Source organism: Misgurnus anguillicaudatus, chromosome 22, assembly GCF_027580225.2.
Source record: "Misgurnus anguillicaudatus chromosome 22, ASM2758022v2, whole genome shotgun sequence".
In the NCBI taxonomy this organism is placed as follows: domain Eukaryota; kingdom Metazoa; phylum Chordata; class Actinopteri; order Cypriniformes; family Cobitidae; genus Misgurnus; species Misgurnus anguillicaudatus.
Window position 1 is genome coordinate 39,252,744 of NC_073358.2, and position 17,620 is coordinate 39,270,363.

At 38.7% G+C, this 17,620-nt stretch overlaps 1 protein-coding gene across 3 annotated transcripts in view; it reads right to left on the minus strand.

The window, feature by feature from the left end:
* LOC129439929 (uncharacterized) overlaps positions 1-17,620 on the minus strand; it is a 112,370-nt gene that overhangs the window by 64,420 nt on the left and 30,330 nt on the right. The gene's annotated exons all lie outside the window — the stretch shown is intronic.

The following is a 17,620-nucleotide window of genomic DNA, read 5'->3' on the forward strand; positions in this document are numbered from 1 at the left end:
GGCCTCAAACAGACTTGTAAGGTCCAAGACCTCATCCAAAATGCTGAAGTTGAAGATGGTAACTATTGTGCTATACATACATGTGCTATACAAGTTATGAATTCATGAAAATGGCTTTAGAACCATAGTTTCAATTGTATTTTTATTGTATTATATTTACAACATATAATCCATGCTTTTGTTATTTAGAGTCCCAAATGAAAACTATTTTAAACTGTAAATCTACAACTCGCATACTAGGCCCTTGTGAAAACCCATCTGAAAGCGCTGTATTTTTACACACTAATTTTGTACTTTATATACAAAAAATTCTTCTTTTGTACTTCTTGAGATAATCTTAAGAACATCTAAGTATACTTGTCTGTGCTGTTTTGAGACACCATGAATATGAACTGAAATGTGCTTAAAATGTATTAAAAAAAAATGTATTTAGGTACCGCTTGTAGTAAACTTAAACCCATCTTTCATACAAACAAGTGGTAAATAAATGGATTTTTTAAATATATTTTAAGCACATTTTAGTTTATATTCATGGCGTCTCAATATAGCACAATAATTTTTAAGTTTATTAAGTACAAAATTAATGTGCGAAAAGAGAGCAGTACATTATTGAAGTGTACTTCTTTTTCAGCTGGGTTTTCACAAGGGCCTAGTACGTGAGTTGCAGATTTACACTTTTAAATTGTTTTAATTTGGGACTCTGATAACTTGTTGTTCTTGTTCTTGTTGTTCTTGTTCTTTTATTTATAGAGCACGTTTTACACAGTCAGCAGACTGACCAAAGTGCTATACAGGTAAACATATAAAACAAACCAAATGCATAGTGATATATTAAAACAACAATAAAATAGAATTTGGCAGAACCCATGTCAGTAAATAGTACATAAATCCGTGTATGTCAGTTGACAAACACACAACATACATTTGACAGAAGGCAATATGGCTGCAACTGCGTATGTCAGTTGACAATACACAAAACTACACAAGTCGATTAATACAGGCTTTTATATTTAGTCATTAACAAAGGGTAGAGAAAACAGATGGGTTTTCAATAGGGACTTAAAAATACTTAAAGATGGAGCAATTCTGATGTGCATTGGCAGACTGTTCCACAGCCTCGGGCCCGGGACAGAAAAGGCTCTATCACCTCTGTGTTTTAATCTGGTGGAGGGGATTTTAAGCAAATTTTGATTACCAGAACGTAGATCTCGGGGGGGGGGGGGGGGGTTGTATGGTCGTAGGAGTTCCGATAGGTAGCTTGGGGCCAGACTGTGCAAACATTTGTAGACAAATAAAAGTATTTTAAAATGTATCCGGTACTGAATCGGCAGCCAGTGGAGAGCTCGAAGAAGTGGGGTAGCGTGATCGTATTTGCGGCCTTTCTTTAAAAATTTAGCAGCTGCATTTTGGACGAGTTGTAATCGATCTAGTTGGTTTTTGGAAATACCACTGTACAAAGAGTTGCAGTAGTCTAACCTTGACACAATAAAAGCGTGGACAACCGACTCAAGAGATTTTTCTGGCAGTGCGTGTTTGATTTTGGAGAGCAGACGGAGCTGGAAAAAACTTGCTGAAACTACTGACGAGACATGTTTATCAAGAGTGAGCTGACAGTCCAACGTAACACCAAGATTTTTGGCACACTTTTTTTGATAAACTGCCAGGTCCTCCAGGCTGGAGTTATCAAATTTAGAAACGTTCGAGGGGTTAAAGACAATAACCTCTGTTTTTGAGTTGTTTAGAAATAAGAAATTTTTTGCCAGCCAATGTTTTACGTCGTCAAGGCAGGTAAACAATGAAGTGGTAGATAATGGAGTTCCTCTTTTTATTGGCAGATAGATCTGGGTATCGTCAGCATAAAGATGATATAGGACCCCATGCTTTCTCAAAATAGAGCCTAGCGGTAGCATGTATAGAGAAAAAAGCAGGGGAGATAGGATCGAACCCTGAGGGAGGCCAAACTCAAGACGTGTAGCCGAAGAGGTGAAGTTTCCAATATTAACTGAAAAATAACGGTCTGATAGGTAGGATTTAAACCACTCTAAAACAAAACCATTGAGCCCAATTAGGGATTTTAATCTCGATAAAAGCACCTGATGGTCAATTGTGTCAAAGGCAGCGGTTAAGTCTAGGAGAACTAGGATCATGGAGTCCCCTGAATCAGTGGTAACCAAAATATCATTGAACACTCTTAAGAGGGCTGACTCAGTACTATGGAGAGGCTTAAAACCAGACTGAAAGCGTTCAGTGATGTAATTAGTGCTAAGAAAAGACTGTAATTGATGTAACACCAGTTTTTCCAGAACCTTAGAGATAAATGGAAGTACAGAGATTGGACGAAAATTATTCAACACAGATGTGTCCAGGGAAGGTTTTTTGAGCAGAGGGGTGACAGCTGCCCGTTTCAAAGCAGCAGGAACCATACCAGTAGCTAAACTCTTATTGATAAAAATAAGTAATGTAGGGCAAACTGATTCTGTAATCAGCTTGAAATAGCGAGGGTTTATTTCATCAAAGGGACACGAAGAAGGTTTAAGGAGAGTTATCCCCTCAGAAAGTTGTTGTGATGAAACATGGTCAAAGGTGTCCCATACACAAGATGTTTGAAAGGTGTCTGCTGACATCGACAATGAATTTTGAGTTGCTACATGTGACCTTAAATTTACAATCTTGTCAGAGAAGAATTTCAGAAAGCCTTCACATAATTCATCTGAGGGATTAGATATACAATTCACCGCTGGATTTAACAAGGCATTAATAACAGAAAAAAGAACTTTTGGCTTATTGTTATTGCATAGGATCAAATTAGAGAAATAAGCTGCTTTAGCCGCTTTTGCAGCAGCCTGGTATGCCAATAATGATGACTTAAACAAATCAAAAAAAGATTGTAATTTGTCCTTTTTCCATTTTCGTTCCAGTTTCCTGCACGCTTGCCTCAGCCTACGAGTTTCAGTTGTTAGCCACTTTACAGATTTTTGTTTGGGTTTAAAGACTTTAAATGGTGCAGTCACATTTAGTGTGGTGATCCAGGAATTATTTAACAGTTCCAACTGTTGGTCGGCATTTAGGTCAGTGTCAAACTTGTCCAAAGACCACTGGGCGGTCATATTATTAAAAAAGGCATTAAAATCCAAATGGAAATGGGAGGAGTAGGCACGAGAAAGTTTAGCACTTTCACGCGGCCACGTTAAATTTGGAAGTGAAAGAGAAAAAATTATTGGCTTGTGATCGGAGATCACAGTGTCATAGATGGTGAGCTCAGAGACCGATAGCCCATACGTTAGTACTAGGTCCAACGTGTGCCCCTGTATATGGGTGGGCTCATTTACCCATTGTTGAAGGTTAAAAGAGTCTATCAAAGTTAAAAACTCCCTTGAAAGGGAGTTTAGAGGGCAGCAAACGTGGGCGTTGAAATCGCCTAGTAGGATAAAGCGATCATAGTTTGTTGTAATGTATCCTAATAGCTCTGTGAGTTCGAGAATAAAATTATGAACCATATGTGGGGGGCGGTATATCACCGCTATTATAATAGGGGACTTCCATTCGAGGCGAAGTAATTGAGCCTCGAAGCTGCAGAAGTTTCTTTCAGTGACTTTCTGACAACGGGAAAATAATGACTTTTTTAATATAGTCACTAAGCCGCCCCCCCTTCCTTGTGGTCGGGGAGAATTAAAAAACGAGCAATCGGTAGGCACCAGTTCTGAAAAAGGAATAAGATCTCCTACCTGAGTCCAGGATTCCGTAATAAATAAAAAATCCAGTTGATGATCGCGAAAAAAGTCGTTCAGCAAGAAGGTCTTATTAGCCAGAGAGCGAGCGTTTATCAAAGCCATCTTGGGTGGAGAAATCGTATTAAAAACAGTGGTCGGAGCTCTCAGCACAGGGCGAAGATTATCTAGGTTTACACCAGTTTGTCGTCCGCCGGCACCATATCCACCGATATGAGAATGTGAGGGACTGTGATGGGGTAGAATCGGGCGAAGCCAACGGGAATGTGGAACCAACGAGGACCCGTTGCTCACAGATCGGTAAGTCGACTTCCTGGCCGATGATAACGAGCTGGATGCGCAGCAGGCCCTCACGTAAAGTCTCCATCTGACGGAAAGTCCTGCCCGTCTGCCACGTTTTCTCTTACGTTTTTTCCGCTTGGATCCGAGATGCCAGCGGCAGGTACAGTTTCGTAGCTCCGACGGCAGTGATCCACACGGCTTGAAAATGAAGGCGGCGGGCTCGGCTTTGCCGGCTTCAAGAAGTGTACGGCGAACGTCCAACAGTGATTGACGATCATAAGTCAATAGCGCGAGGCAGGGTGAGAGCAAAGACAGGAGTAACCCAACCAAACAAAGCAGAAGCAGACGGCTTGCCATCACCGGCGCCATCTTGTCATCTTGCATTAACATCTTGATATAACAAACGCATGGTTTACATATTGTAAATAACGTTTAAAGGGGACATATTATGAAAATCTGACTTTTTCCTTGTTTAAGTGCTATAATTGGGTCCCCAGTGCTTCAATCAACAGAGAAAATGTGAAAAAGATTAACCCAGTAACTTAGTTTTGATAAACCATTCTCTGCAAGTATGTGAAAAAATAGCTCATTGAAATGTGGCTCCCCTTGTGATGTAAGAAGGGGATCTTACTATAATTATACTACCTCTTAATCTGCACTATCAACCACTGCCATTTAGTGCAGCTCATTTGCATTTAAAAGGATACACCCAAAATCAACACATATTTGCTCACACCTACAAAGTGTCAATTTTAACATGTTATAATAAATTGTCTATATGGTATTTTGAGCTAAAACTTCACATACATACTCTGGGACAGCAAATATTTATTTCACATCTTAAAGTCTTGTGAAATGTCTCCTTTAACTGTATTATCTCATTTCAGTATTTGTAGTAGTTTGTTTCTGCTTTGTTTATTGTACCATATTATTTCATGTAATTCTTTATCTCCTCTGTTGTATTATCATTTATATTATTTTAGTGTTGTTGTCATGAATTGTAAAAATGTTGTTTAAAAGATGAGCTTGACAAATAAAATGTATAATAGATGCTGTTACAGCAAGAGAATAAAATTTTACTGAAATTACAGTTTTGTTTCAGACTGATGTTTTTCATTTTAGAGCTGTTTGATGGTGAAACGTGAATTTTGTAATTCAGAAGAATAACTCTGGACAGAGTTGGTTATTTTTTGTAGTTCACTCATAATTGATGAAAAACAACTCGGGAGGGGAAGTAAATTGTGGCAGAGTAAATTTGAAATTCCTCTAAATAGAGTTAAATTGTAACGGAGTCAATTTTTTGTAGCTCTGAACCGAGTAAAATGGTACTAGAGTTAATTTTAAAAAACACTAGAAAGAGTCAAATATCACATGACAGAGTAAAATATTAACACTACATTGAGCATAATTAACTCTAAAAAAACAACTCTATCAAAAGAGTAACTTTTACTCTTTTTAGAGAGGGATCAAATGTTATCTGGTATAGAGTAAAATTTTCTTCAAATTGAGTAAATTTTACTCTGGCAAATTTACTGTGCACACATCTGAAGTAAATAATGGCTTTAAAGGTGCCATTTGTAATAATTGAGGTAAAAGATTAAAAAAAAAGAGCTACACGCATCAAAAGAATGAGAAGAAATAAGGGCAAAGATGCCATTAAAAAAATGGTATAGTGCTGCAGAGATATCAATCTGAATTAGCATGCTAAATTACTAACTACAGCCCGACAGGTGTCGTAATACCAGTTTCGACCATGGGAGGCGGTATGCGGGCCACGTACATAACCGCCAGCCAAACTGCAATACACGAATAAGTCGCATGTGTGGGAGTACAGCCCTCTACTACAGCTGCGTCCGAAAACTAAGGCAGCTGACTTGTTGACATGAAGGCAGCTTAGAGAAATGCAATTCGGACAGCCATGGATTCGGACATGCTTTGATGCCTTCCTGCCTTGCAATAGGGTTTTCGGATGCATTTCAGTTGAGGGAAGAGAGCGGAAGTATGGCTGAAGCAAGAGAGATTTACCACTACCACAACCATTCGCTGCAGGGAGCAACGCGCTCGGAATCACAAATAAAATCTGATAAATAAAGTTTATCAGGTTTTACCTGGCGTAGCAGAATTAATAATAACAATTAATTAATATGTTCGTCCACCGAAGACATATATGCATAATCGTATATTAACGTCTAAGAAATGTTAATTTCATGGCCTTTAAAATTAACCTTCTTACTGATATACAGTGCTACTCGCAGCTTGTAGCTGGATCAAAAGGCAGAAATAGTGACTTTACTTTCATGAGCATTGCACACAGAAACAATTCAATTGTGTAAATGCAAAACCGGTTTATTAACTATAAAACGAAGTACACATAACGACTAACTAAACATACACACACAATAACATAAAACATAGATGAGAAAGAAAAGATTGAAAATAGCTAGAGAGAGTAAAATATTGGCAATAGTGCTGGCTGTGCTTTGACTAAAGCCACGCCCCTTCTCAACTTCCACCTCGAGGAGGTCCCCAAAGCCAACCCAATGACCAGACAACGCGAGAGCAGGTAAAATTTAAAACAATCTTTATTTATTAAATATTTAAAAGGAATGGGGAATTGGGGAAAGGGCAATTTAAAACTAAAATGTTCCTCTGGCTCTTCCCTCCAGGGGGTCTGTAGTACTTGGCCAGGCAGGGGCAAGGGGCAACAGGGGTGTAAACCACCGTAAGCCGGGGGAAGGGAACGTCAGGCTCCGACCTGGTCCCTGCTAGCTGTGGCGCCCTCCTTCTTCCTTCCTGGAGGCAGAATAAATATTTGTGTGACTGGTGCATGGACTCTTCGCTGCTTGCGTACCTTTCTCTGTTCGTTCCCTCTGGTGTTCACTTTCTCCCTTTCTCTCTCCACAGGCAACAGCTGGGACACAAGACACAGTTAGTTCAACTTGGCTTCCTCACCTCTTCGCTGCATACAGCCTACGGTAAGTATGAGGTTTGTTCTGTTCGTTTTCTCTGACGTTCACTTTATCTCTTTCCCTTTCCACAGACAGCAGCTGGGACACAAGACACAGTTAGTTCAACTTGGCTTTCTCACCTCTTCGCTGCATACAGCCTACGGTGAGTGTGAGGTTTGTTCTGTTCGTTTTATCTGGCATTCACTTTTCTCTCTTTCTCTCTCCACAGACAGCCGCTGGGACACAAGACACAGTTAGTTCAACTTGGCTTTCTCACCTCTTCGCTGCATACAGCCTACGGTAAGTGTGAGGTTTGTTCTGTTCGTTTTCTCTGGCGTTCACTTTCTCTCTTTCTCTCTCCACAGACAGCAGCTGGGACACAAGACACAGTTAATTCAACTTGGCTTTCTCACCTCTTCGCTGCATACAGCCTACGGTAAGTATGAGGTTTGTTCTGTTCGTTTTCTCTGGCGTTCACTTTCTCTCTTTCTCTCTCCACAGGCAACAGCTGGGACACAAGACACAGTTAGTTCAACTTGGCTTTCTCACCTCTACTCTGAATAAAGCAAACGGTAAGTATGAGGTTTGTTCTGTTCGTTTTCTCAGGCGTTCACTATTCTCTCTTTCTCTCTCCACAGACAGCAGCTGGATGCGGTGCCCTCCTGTTCAAAAATGGATAACAGACCTGGGGGTTATTTAGTTGAATCAGGTAAGCTCGGCGGACTTACGGTACTGGATTTCTCTCAATGGGTCAGATGGGACATGTAGTTTCCCAGGCAATGTCGGGGGGAAACCCTCTCGACGGGCGCGTTAGTCACAGAGGGGTGTACACGTCGCACCGTCACACCAAGGCCGAGCGCTGCCCTCTCACGTCACCGTAAGACGATCTTCCACCGGACAGGGGCGCCCCTTTGTAGGGACCTTGGGACGGGCGGGATTCCCTACACCACGTTCTCTGCACAGTAAGTATTTCGTAGGTCAAAATATCCACAATGACATTCTCTAGTCGTACTCACATATCCACTGGTTTCCCAGCTCTTCACCGCCGCTCTTCAGCAACCCCCAGATGTCTCAACAGGACTCGTTTCAGGGCACCACTCCGTCACTCGTAGCTAGAAGCACACTCACAACAGACAGTATAATAATGTTCCACCAGGGCCGACAGCCTCTTCGTTCTCCCAGACAAAGTGTATAAAGGCGGGGGTTTGTCTGACGAGACACACACAGCAATACACAGCAAAAATACATAGCACCACACTAAAGTGAAAGTTTCCACAGCACAAAGACTCACCCACCACAATCGTGTGCACACAAAGGACGCCCGTCTTCGCCCACTTTGCCCGAGTTCGATTGGCGATGGATCTCGCGGCCTCAGTGGTGGTCTCGTCACTGTGGCTGGCTTCAATCCAAAGTATCCTCGGCTCGCCCACCACGCTTCCTTAGGGGTAGGGCCGCTCTCCTTTTCCCGGGGGTATTTGCTAGAAGACAGGTTAGTAAATACACAGTGTCTGTACAACAATACTGTTACTCACTTGATACTTTAAAGTGTTTGTCTCTCTCCTTTTTCTCTAATCCCCTCGACCAGCAACGTCGATACTGCAACAGTATGTCTCTTCCAAATGCTTCCACAATTTCTTCACAGTTAGTACTCACACAACTCCGTTTCTTCTCCTCTTAATGTATCTTCATTTGCATAGTTTACGTTCGTCTTTCAGCCCTAAAGGTTTACACTTACTTCCAATGTATAACTTCAACTTGAGAGAGAGAGAGAGAGAGTCCGACCGCCACCAGTAGCACGTCGAGTGAACCCACACAATGACAACAGTCACAACGCCCAACAGTCACAAAAAGCACACCCAACTGTGATTAAAGTTGATCTTAAATACCGTCTTGTTCGGCGTATCCTCCAATCACCGACCGCTGTTGTTAACTAGGCACAGCTGTACTCAATTCGCTGATTTTCCTCCTCGCGGCGCTACCGGAAGTTCTGGTGTTCTCTCTTTCCGGTCCGGGTGGAACACTTCCGGGCGGAACCAAACTTCCCAATTTTTTGTTCCACCCCTAAAGATCGTCACCTTGTGACAATAGCACTATTGCTTAACATCTGCACAAACCATCGGAAAATCTCTAAGGAGCGCCTTAATTTTTATAAGGGGTAAAGCTTAAACATCAGCGAGTAAAACGAGTTTATACTTGCATTTGGCTCTTTGTGATGTGGTGCGAAGTTTCTGCTGCGTGCGGTGCGAGCAGAGAGAGAGAGAGAGAGAGAGAGAGAGAGAGTCCAGGTGGGTTCGCAGGATGAAGGAGTCCGTTAAGTTGTTTCGTAGGGCGGATTGGTCTGCGTGGTTTTCGGAACTCTAGCGCAAAGCCAAGAAAGACTGTCCCGAAGAGACAGGACAGGGCTCAGAGAAAAGATGATGAATCCGAGGGACTCTGGGTGAGTCTCAGCGAGTTTCCAAACTGCGCTGGCGGGTTACCTTAGTAACCGGGCGACTGAGCGCTCATGAGTGAACTAAGCCACTGACTGAGATACTGAGCGATTGAGCGATTGAGAGATTAAGCGAACTGAGCAATGATGGCTTGGGCGATAGGCCGTTTTGACCTTTCACGCGCCCAGCCCATTTTAGGTGAATGACCAATGTGCGAAGTGTTCGATCGCGCGGGGAAACAAGCCTTTGTTCTTTCAGACATCACATTTGCGTAATTGCATAATGATAAAAGTTTGTTTCCATAACTCTTCAAATCGATATTAAATGACATTGATGCGGCTTATGGTAATATGATACATAGAAATTATTAGGAAATAAAGAGTAGGTTAATTTGATACTAGACAAGACATGGGTTTAAGATCACGTTGAATAATAATTTCATACCTAAGATATGAATCATGCTACAGTGAACAAAATCTAACTAAAGTGTTAACACACAGTTACATCACACATACATGAGCATGCAGTAAAGGGATATAACATATATATACATTTCAACAGCTCATTGTGATCTTTAAATGTGGTTTCATCACAGACATATAGTCCGTGCCCCCCCCCCCCCTGCTGTGTCTCTGGCGACTGTCATTCGATCAGCTCTCAGGTTTATAATGGTGGAATTCCTTTGAACCTCCTTTGAAGACTGCATTTGCTTTAATTGTCACCCACTTTACAGCCTTGATAGATTGTAGATATCTGGGTGATTGTGTTATCAGGACACAGGGTTATCTAAAGTCACAATTTTAGGGCTGTTTACCAGACGCCAAATGGCCTCAATCTGACTCAGAGCCATTTGCTACAAGTCATAAAGGAATACTTGATATATTTCATAAGGACTGTGTAAATCTAATATTAGTTTTAATGTGAATTTGGACTGAACAGCTCACTTTTGTTTTATGTCTAAAAAATGTTTGTAAAATAAATGATTGTTCAATAAACTGTAATAATTTCACCCTTTTCTGTCATTATTGTTTATACTAATGTTTTTCTGATCTTATGTAACTTAATTCATTTGAGTTAAATCAACACTTATGTAACACTTAAGATTTAATATTTAAAAAAAAGATATAGACAATATTAATACTAACATTACAATGTTAGTTGTGTATTTAAGCAATATCGCTCGAGTAGGAGTTTGATTTAGCTCTATATCATCACGGCTGTGATTAGGCCAGAGGCAATCACAGCCGTGATGATATAGAGCTATATCACACGACTCTGAGAGCGATATTGCTTTTATACAACAGTTCGATGGCACACGTTTGAAAAAGAAAACTAGAAAACAACAACCGAGTTATTTTAAAAGCCTCTTTGTTTGAGAACTACTTCTTCCGCCACGGATTTGAGGGCGGCCAGAATGACAGGTAACCCTTTCGGCTGCTTTGAATCTCATAACAACTCAATGGACGGAAAAGCCGTTTCTTTATATTACTGTTTCTTGGTCACAAAGTGTAGTTTTAAGATTAGTTCAGTCGAGAATGTATATGTATTATATTTAAATCTGCAGTCGATTAGTAAAGATAGCACCTGTTTGAACGTTTGCTTAGTGAGATTCGGTACGAATGAGAACCAAAGCATGAGCGGACGTCAATGTTCACTCGCCTCGCTGACCACCGCCCTCTCTGGGCTACATCTCTGACAGGGATTCCCTGGCTCTCATGTTGGCGTTGTTTGTTTGTGATGGTCAAAATGAGATCAAATCAGCAGTATTTGGTGTCATGATCAAACTATTACTTGTTTTTTTTTATTCATATTTAGTGTCTTTTGTGTTGATATTGTTTTGGCGCGAGGTAAAAGTTAATAAAACTATACTTGTATAACGTTACTATTGCTTTCCCATTTACTCTTTACGCGATACGAGAACTCGATTATTATTAAACTTTGTTCTTGTCAGTACTATATAAAACGATTTTTTATAAGTGTCAAAGAAATGTTTTTGCATGCTGCTTTTAAATATATCAGTGGCGATATCGCATAACATGTTTTAATAGACACGTCACGATAAAGTAAATGATCAATGTCCACATTTAAAAGCTGCGGTGCTTACCTGCAGTTCCACTGTGTTTTCGCGTTCTGGGAAGAGATATTGCTCCAGAAAAAAACAGTTTTACATTTCTCTTTCCAATTGTTAATCGTCCACACGATGTGACAAGACATAACTTCCATTAAGTTTAACGTAACATCCAAGAGCGCTGATCTTTGACTGAATAATAACTTGGGATTCCCAGACTGATTTATGAGCTAGTGAACTAATGAGACACACGGAGAATGATTTAAAACAGCGCGTTTGTGTGTGTCCGTGTGTGTGCAGTTTCTCCATTCAGAGATGAGCCGGTTTAGGACCTCCATTCACTAGGTGGCGGAATGATACGAAAGGTGAAGCGGCTACTCTGCCGTTATCAGTAGAATATTGCACGCCTCTTAGCCAATCAGATTCGAGAACCAGAAAGAACTGTTGTATAAAAATATATAATTTAGCTATATATATCACTAACATTTCATTATACAACAAATAATTAATATATGTTAATTTATAAATAAATAAATGTATCTTCAATGCATGTCCATGCTTCATTGTTTTATCATATGGTTTACTACTGAAAATAACCAGCTTGCTACACCAGCTAAAGCCAGGCTGGGAGACCAGCTGAAACCAGCTCACCAGCTTAAGCTGGTTTTAGCTGGTCTCCCAGCCTGGCTTTAGCTGGTGTAGCAAGCTGGACTTAATTGGTCAATCTGAAGGACCAGCTGAGCCACCAGCTACCAGCAAATGCTGGTTTTAGACCAGCTACCATGTTCCAAAACACAGCTTGAGCTGGTCAAGCTGGTTTTTCCAGCAGGGAACACAATCACAAAAGAAAAGATGCACAACAAGTTTGTTGTTTTCTGTTCTTGTTAATCTTTTCTTCAGTGATTCTGTTTGTTAACAGCAGATGTTCATTATAAATGTTGATTCATTATTTCATTAACTTTAACACTGATTCCGTTTTAACACTAACCTTTTTTAGCACCCATTTGGGTGTGGATTATATAAACACTGAGGGGCAGTTTCCTGGACAGACCATTGAGGTGGACCTCATTCTCTAGTTTACAGATCACAAGCCATTAAAATGTATATATTATATATTCCTGACTGCATGATCATATCTATTGCTGTATCACTGTGTTTTGACACTATATGGATGTTTTTTTATCTAAGTATGTCTCATAATTCACATTTTTTGAAATTATTGTTTGATGTATGTTTAAACATCTTGTTTACACTCTGATTAAACCACTTTTAATTTCATGATCAATAGACCCCTTCACAGTTCACGTCACAGGCTGTTCCCACTGCGCATGTCGGGGTCAGAAAAGTAATTACAGCAGATTGAGTTACGTATTATTCGGTATCGTCAAAAATGCCTACTTACGTCGTGGGCTGTGAAAATCGCACCAGGTCTTCCGTTAAGTTTTTCGGGATTCCTGCAGAATCTCAAAAACAAAAAATACAACATCTGCGTCTGCAAGCAATTAACGTGCAGACTGGAACAATGCAAAGATCAAAGAGGCTTGTGTTTGTAGTGCTCACTTCATTTGAGGTAAGTAATAATTTAATCTAACAGTGCTGAAAAATGATGAAGGCTAAATGGTATGAACAGTTCGACCCCGTGCTGCGCGCGCACCCGATAGTCATTCAATGTTTTCAAACCTTGAAGGGGTCTATTGCATGCGTCATGTTAACCTAACTAATATCAAACTTGTTCAATATTAATACAAATTAGTATTGTAACAAAATCTCTGTCATACCAACTATGCAAATTAATGTCTGGTGAAAACAAATACAAAGTTTTCCCGCTTGATAACAACCTGTTGCATTGGCTACCTCGACCTTAGTGGATTGGACTCGTGAGAGGTCAAAAGGACCTCTCCCCCAGCTCACCTTCGCCTACAGTTCACGGTTTGACATGCAGCCACGGCACCGAGCCTATCTTTTACTCTCTCTCTCTCTACAATTGACCTGATAAACCATTGTTATTTGTAGTAGTAATATTTCTGCATTGGAAATGATTTACTTACAGTACAGATGTAGTAGTGTAACAGAAAAACAACAGACCCATTTGTAATGATACCCACACTACTTTTTCTGAGTTATATACTCATTTATTGAAAGTGGCATGATCAAAATAATAGCAGTGTGAAGTTTAATTGGAAAATGAGTTTCTGTGTTCAAAGCTTATGAAATCAATGTCACTTTATCTGATGTTTCAAGCTTTGAGGTAATACTGAATGTTATTTTCTAAAGGCCACAGAAGTAACTTCTTATACAATTATGAGTATATTCGCTGGCCGAATGCATTAATTAATTGTCATTATTAATTCTGCTCAATCAGGTAAAACCTTATCAATTTGTATAGTTAATAACAAGGTAAATATACGTATTATTCCCTTTAAGCTAAATCTGTGAATTCCCTTTGCATATTTATAGGAGGTTTAATAGTGTTTTAAAAAACATTTCCTTTTACCCCGATGAATCGCTACAATTATGTATGTAACAATTAAATAAAAAGGATATCCAGGTTGCAGGATAGCTGAACTTAGTAAGTAGAATAAAGCTGTTGAATGCTTCATTCTGATTGGCTGAGGAAAGTTCTATGGGTGTGCATTATTGTTGAATAAACAAGCATGAAGTAGTTCCAGGTCTGTGGACAGCTAACAGTTTTTATATCACTATTAGTTAAATAAATCGGTTATTTTAATTAAACTTGGTAAAGACAAATAAAGCATAAATATATGTGTGGTAACGAAATATAATAAATTAATAATTAAATTTAAAAAAAAGAAAATGAAAACAGTAAATAAACACTGATTGTCTGCTTGTTCAGTTTTGTTTTTTCTTTATTCCTGATCATATAAAACTAAAACAACTTGTAAATACCGAAGATTTTTTTTATATATAATATTGATAGGCCAAATTGTTCATATTGTTCCCATTACTGCAAATGCAAGTGAGCAGTGCTACAGTCTCTCCATTCCTCTCGCTCATGCTTCCTCTCTCCCCATCTTGCCCACTCTCTCACACGTTCTTTCTATCACTCGCTGTAAAATGACATTTTGGATTGAGCAATGGATATGAGAATCGTAATCAAATAGTACTTCTCACAATAGCATAACCTAAATAAAATAAAACATCTGATCAATTTCTTGTGGTAACCGTGATATAAGCATTCCATTTAATTATTCTGAAAAAAATGAACACCCGTGGTCGTGTAACCCGCAGTGTCACCTTGGGTGTGCATTATTTTCTAATTATTCAATGACCCGGATTTGTTGACGTTTTTGAGAATGATTAGGTGCCTCATTGTGATAGAACAACTAAAATACACATATATAAATGTTACAATTTTACTTTGTGCTGTTTTTCAGGTTGACTTTTCTGAATCTCCACATTGGTGCATTGATGCCCCATTTAAAGGCCCATTTAAAGAGTGCACAATGTTTGAAAAACGCTTTGGAAAAGGGAGTCGGGCCAACTACCATAACACACTTGTCAGCAGTAAGGGGTGTGTCTACTAACCGACATTCTTGCCGGGGTTGCGTATGTGTGGCGTGTCTATCAAAAGAAGGCCCAGAATTCTATTGGGGTAGGGGCGTGTTTGTTTAGGTGATTTCAAATATCGACATTGGCTTTCAAACATTGTGCACTCTGCCTTTAAAATCTTGCATGTAATGTGCGGTATGTTGTCAATCTTGTTTTTGTTGTTTTGTTTTGTCTGCTGCTCTTACCATGATTCAGACATTGTCTGATTTGTGTAATGTGTGCTTTTGAAGTCTGCTTAAAACTGCCTGAATTGAATTCAACAGATCAGCTTGCTTTAAAATTATTTCAAATGGGGTCTGTGAGAGGGTGGTTTACTGTCAAAGTAATGTCAAATTGTGTTCTAGTAATGTTTGATACCTGGTACTAGTGCATCTTTTCTGCAGTCATACAGCATCCCCAGCTGGAAGGGTCTCCCCAGAGCAGCAGTTTCAATAACATTCACTCCCACTGAATCCATACTATAGCCAAAAAGCATATAAAGAAAATCAGTTAAAAAGATCCTAAATATTACACGATGAGTAATATAATGGTAACGGTCATATTTTGAAATCTTAATAATACTCAACATTATTTATGTCTGTATTCATGTCATGTATTTCCAAGACTAGATTATTTTATCACAGTGAAACAACCAGCTTTACTGTTGTAGCAAAGTTTTAATAATAATTAATATTTTTTCCATCTTAATTAAGATGCACACAAAAAAACAGAACATTAATTAAAAAAAAAAAATCAAAACAATGAAACTGCTACTTTAGGTAAAAGTCAGTATATTTAGTGTGATTTTTTTGACACTAAGCACATCTATTTGAAGTCTTGGAGTTATTAGATTAAAATAAGAAATTAGGGTTCTATTCTATTTATAGGTTTAGGAGATCCTGCAGGTTCCTGCTATTGCTTATTTTGCTCAAATTTCCTGTATTTTCTGGTTTTATTCTAATAAAGAGACTAAGAAATAATATATGGTCACTATTCTTTTGCTAAAACAAACCTTATGGTGCCATGGAGGCCTGAGCACTTTGAACAGTACTGTATATCATGTGTAAAAAAGTCCAAATAAACTTTTAAGTTATTTATCTTGACACTTAATGTATTAACAAGTGCAGGGGCTAATGACAATAAAGATGGCTCAGGCAAATCATTGTAGTATTTAAATTCGCAATCTTTTACTTCCTTAAATACCAACACAAGCTGAGAAATTCACAACTCATTTATGAAAAACTTGAGACTGAAAATCTGAGGCAGTTAAAAATGTTTATAACAGTTAAGCTAGCCTTTGAGAGTATCATGTAAATATAATTTAAAAGTAGAATCTTTAAAGCCATAATTATCATTTTTAAATCATCTCTATTGTGAAAAAACATTTCTTGTTAAAATAAATGTTTAAAGCTTTAATTTGAGCATGAAGCTAACTAAACTACTTACATTTTCTTTTCAGTTCTCCTGCCAAGATTAAGTATCCACTTTTGAGAGAGTTTAAAGTTGCCTGGCTTGCTTCAAATTTAACTAGCCATTGATTTATTTGCCATTAAAACACACAATATTTGTCTTTCAAACAAACTTCCTGTAACTGCCACGATCATGCTGTGTTTCCTGGTCCTGTGTTTTATTTTAAAAATCTATGGGCTTTTAGTTTGCCTTTTGAGTTCCTGTTCCTGTCTTGTGTCTGTAGTTTCTTAGTAGTTCTTTTGTTCATTGGTTCCTGTTTAATTGTTCTTCCAGGTGTGTCTCATTTCATATTTATCCCTTGGCCATGACTATATATTTCCCTAGTGTTACAGTTGTCCTTTGTGTGAATTATTTGTCCCTGTCCGTGGTTTTTGTTTATGCCCACAGTGGTCCGGTTTTCTTTGTATTTAAAAAATGCTGCATTTGGATTTGCTGCCATTGCCTGTCTTCAAGTCCACACCTTAGAGAAACACTGAAATCTCTCACACTTTCATTTTCACTTTAGCTGCAGTTGAACTACCTTCCATTTACAAGACCTTCTGCTTTTTATGTTCTGATCTACTATAACTATATGGTTGCGTGCTTGGCTAAATTGTGTCTTCATAATATTTACTTGTTAAAAATAAGTTTACCAAGCTTTGCTGATTATTAATAAAAACATATGTTGTTGTTGCAATAATAATAATAATAATAATAATAATAATAATAATTAATAATTAATAATAATAATAATAATAATAATTATTATTATTATTATTATTTATTGTAGAGCTAAAAATTATCAAATAATTTAAAGAATATAAAACACCCATAAATGTTTAATATATTAATAATTTTTTTAATGTCTCATCATTTTGTTGACACTGCTTTTCCAAAATATTTTACAGTTACACACTTAAAAAAAATAAAAATAAAATAAAAACAATGCAACCAATGAGATCTGTTTAAATAAAGCAAATTCAAAATCACAAAAATTATTGAAAGCACAGCAGGGCCAAACTTAGCAGGCAGCCAGGGAGCTGGATAATGGGCTGGGTGCTGGGAAGATTCACCTTAGCCCCGATTGGACAGCAGGTCTGGGGACAGATGAGCAACTCCAGGATAATCAGGCCACAGGGCTAAGGTCTGCAAAGATTTGCAGCAATA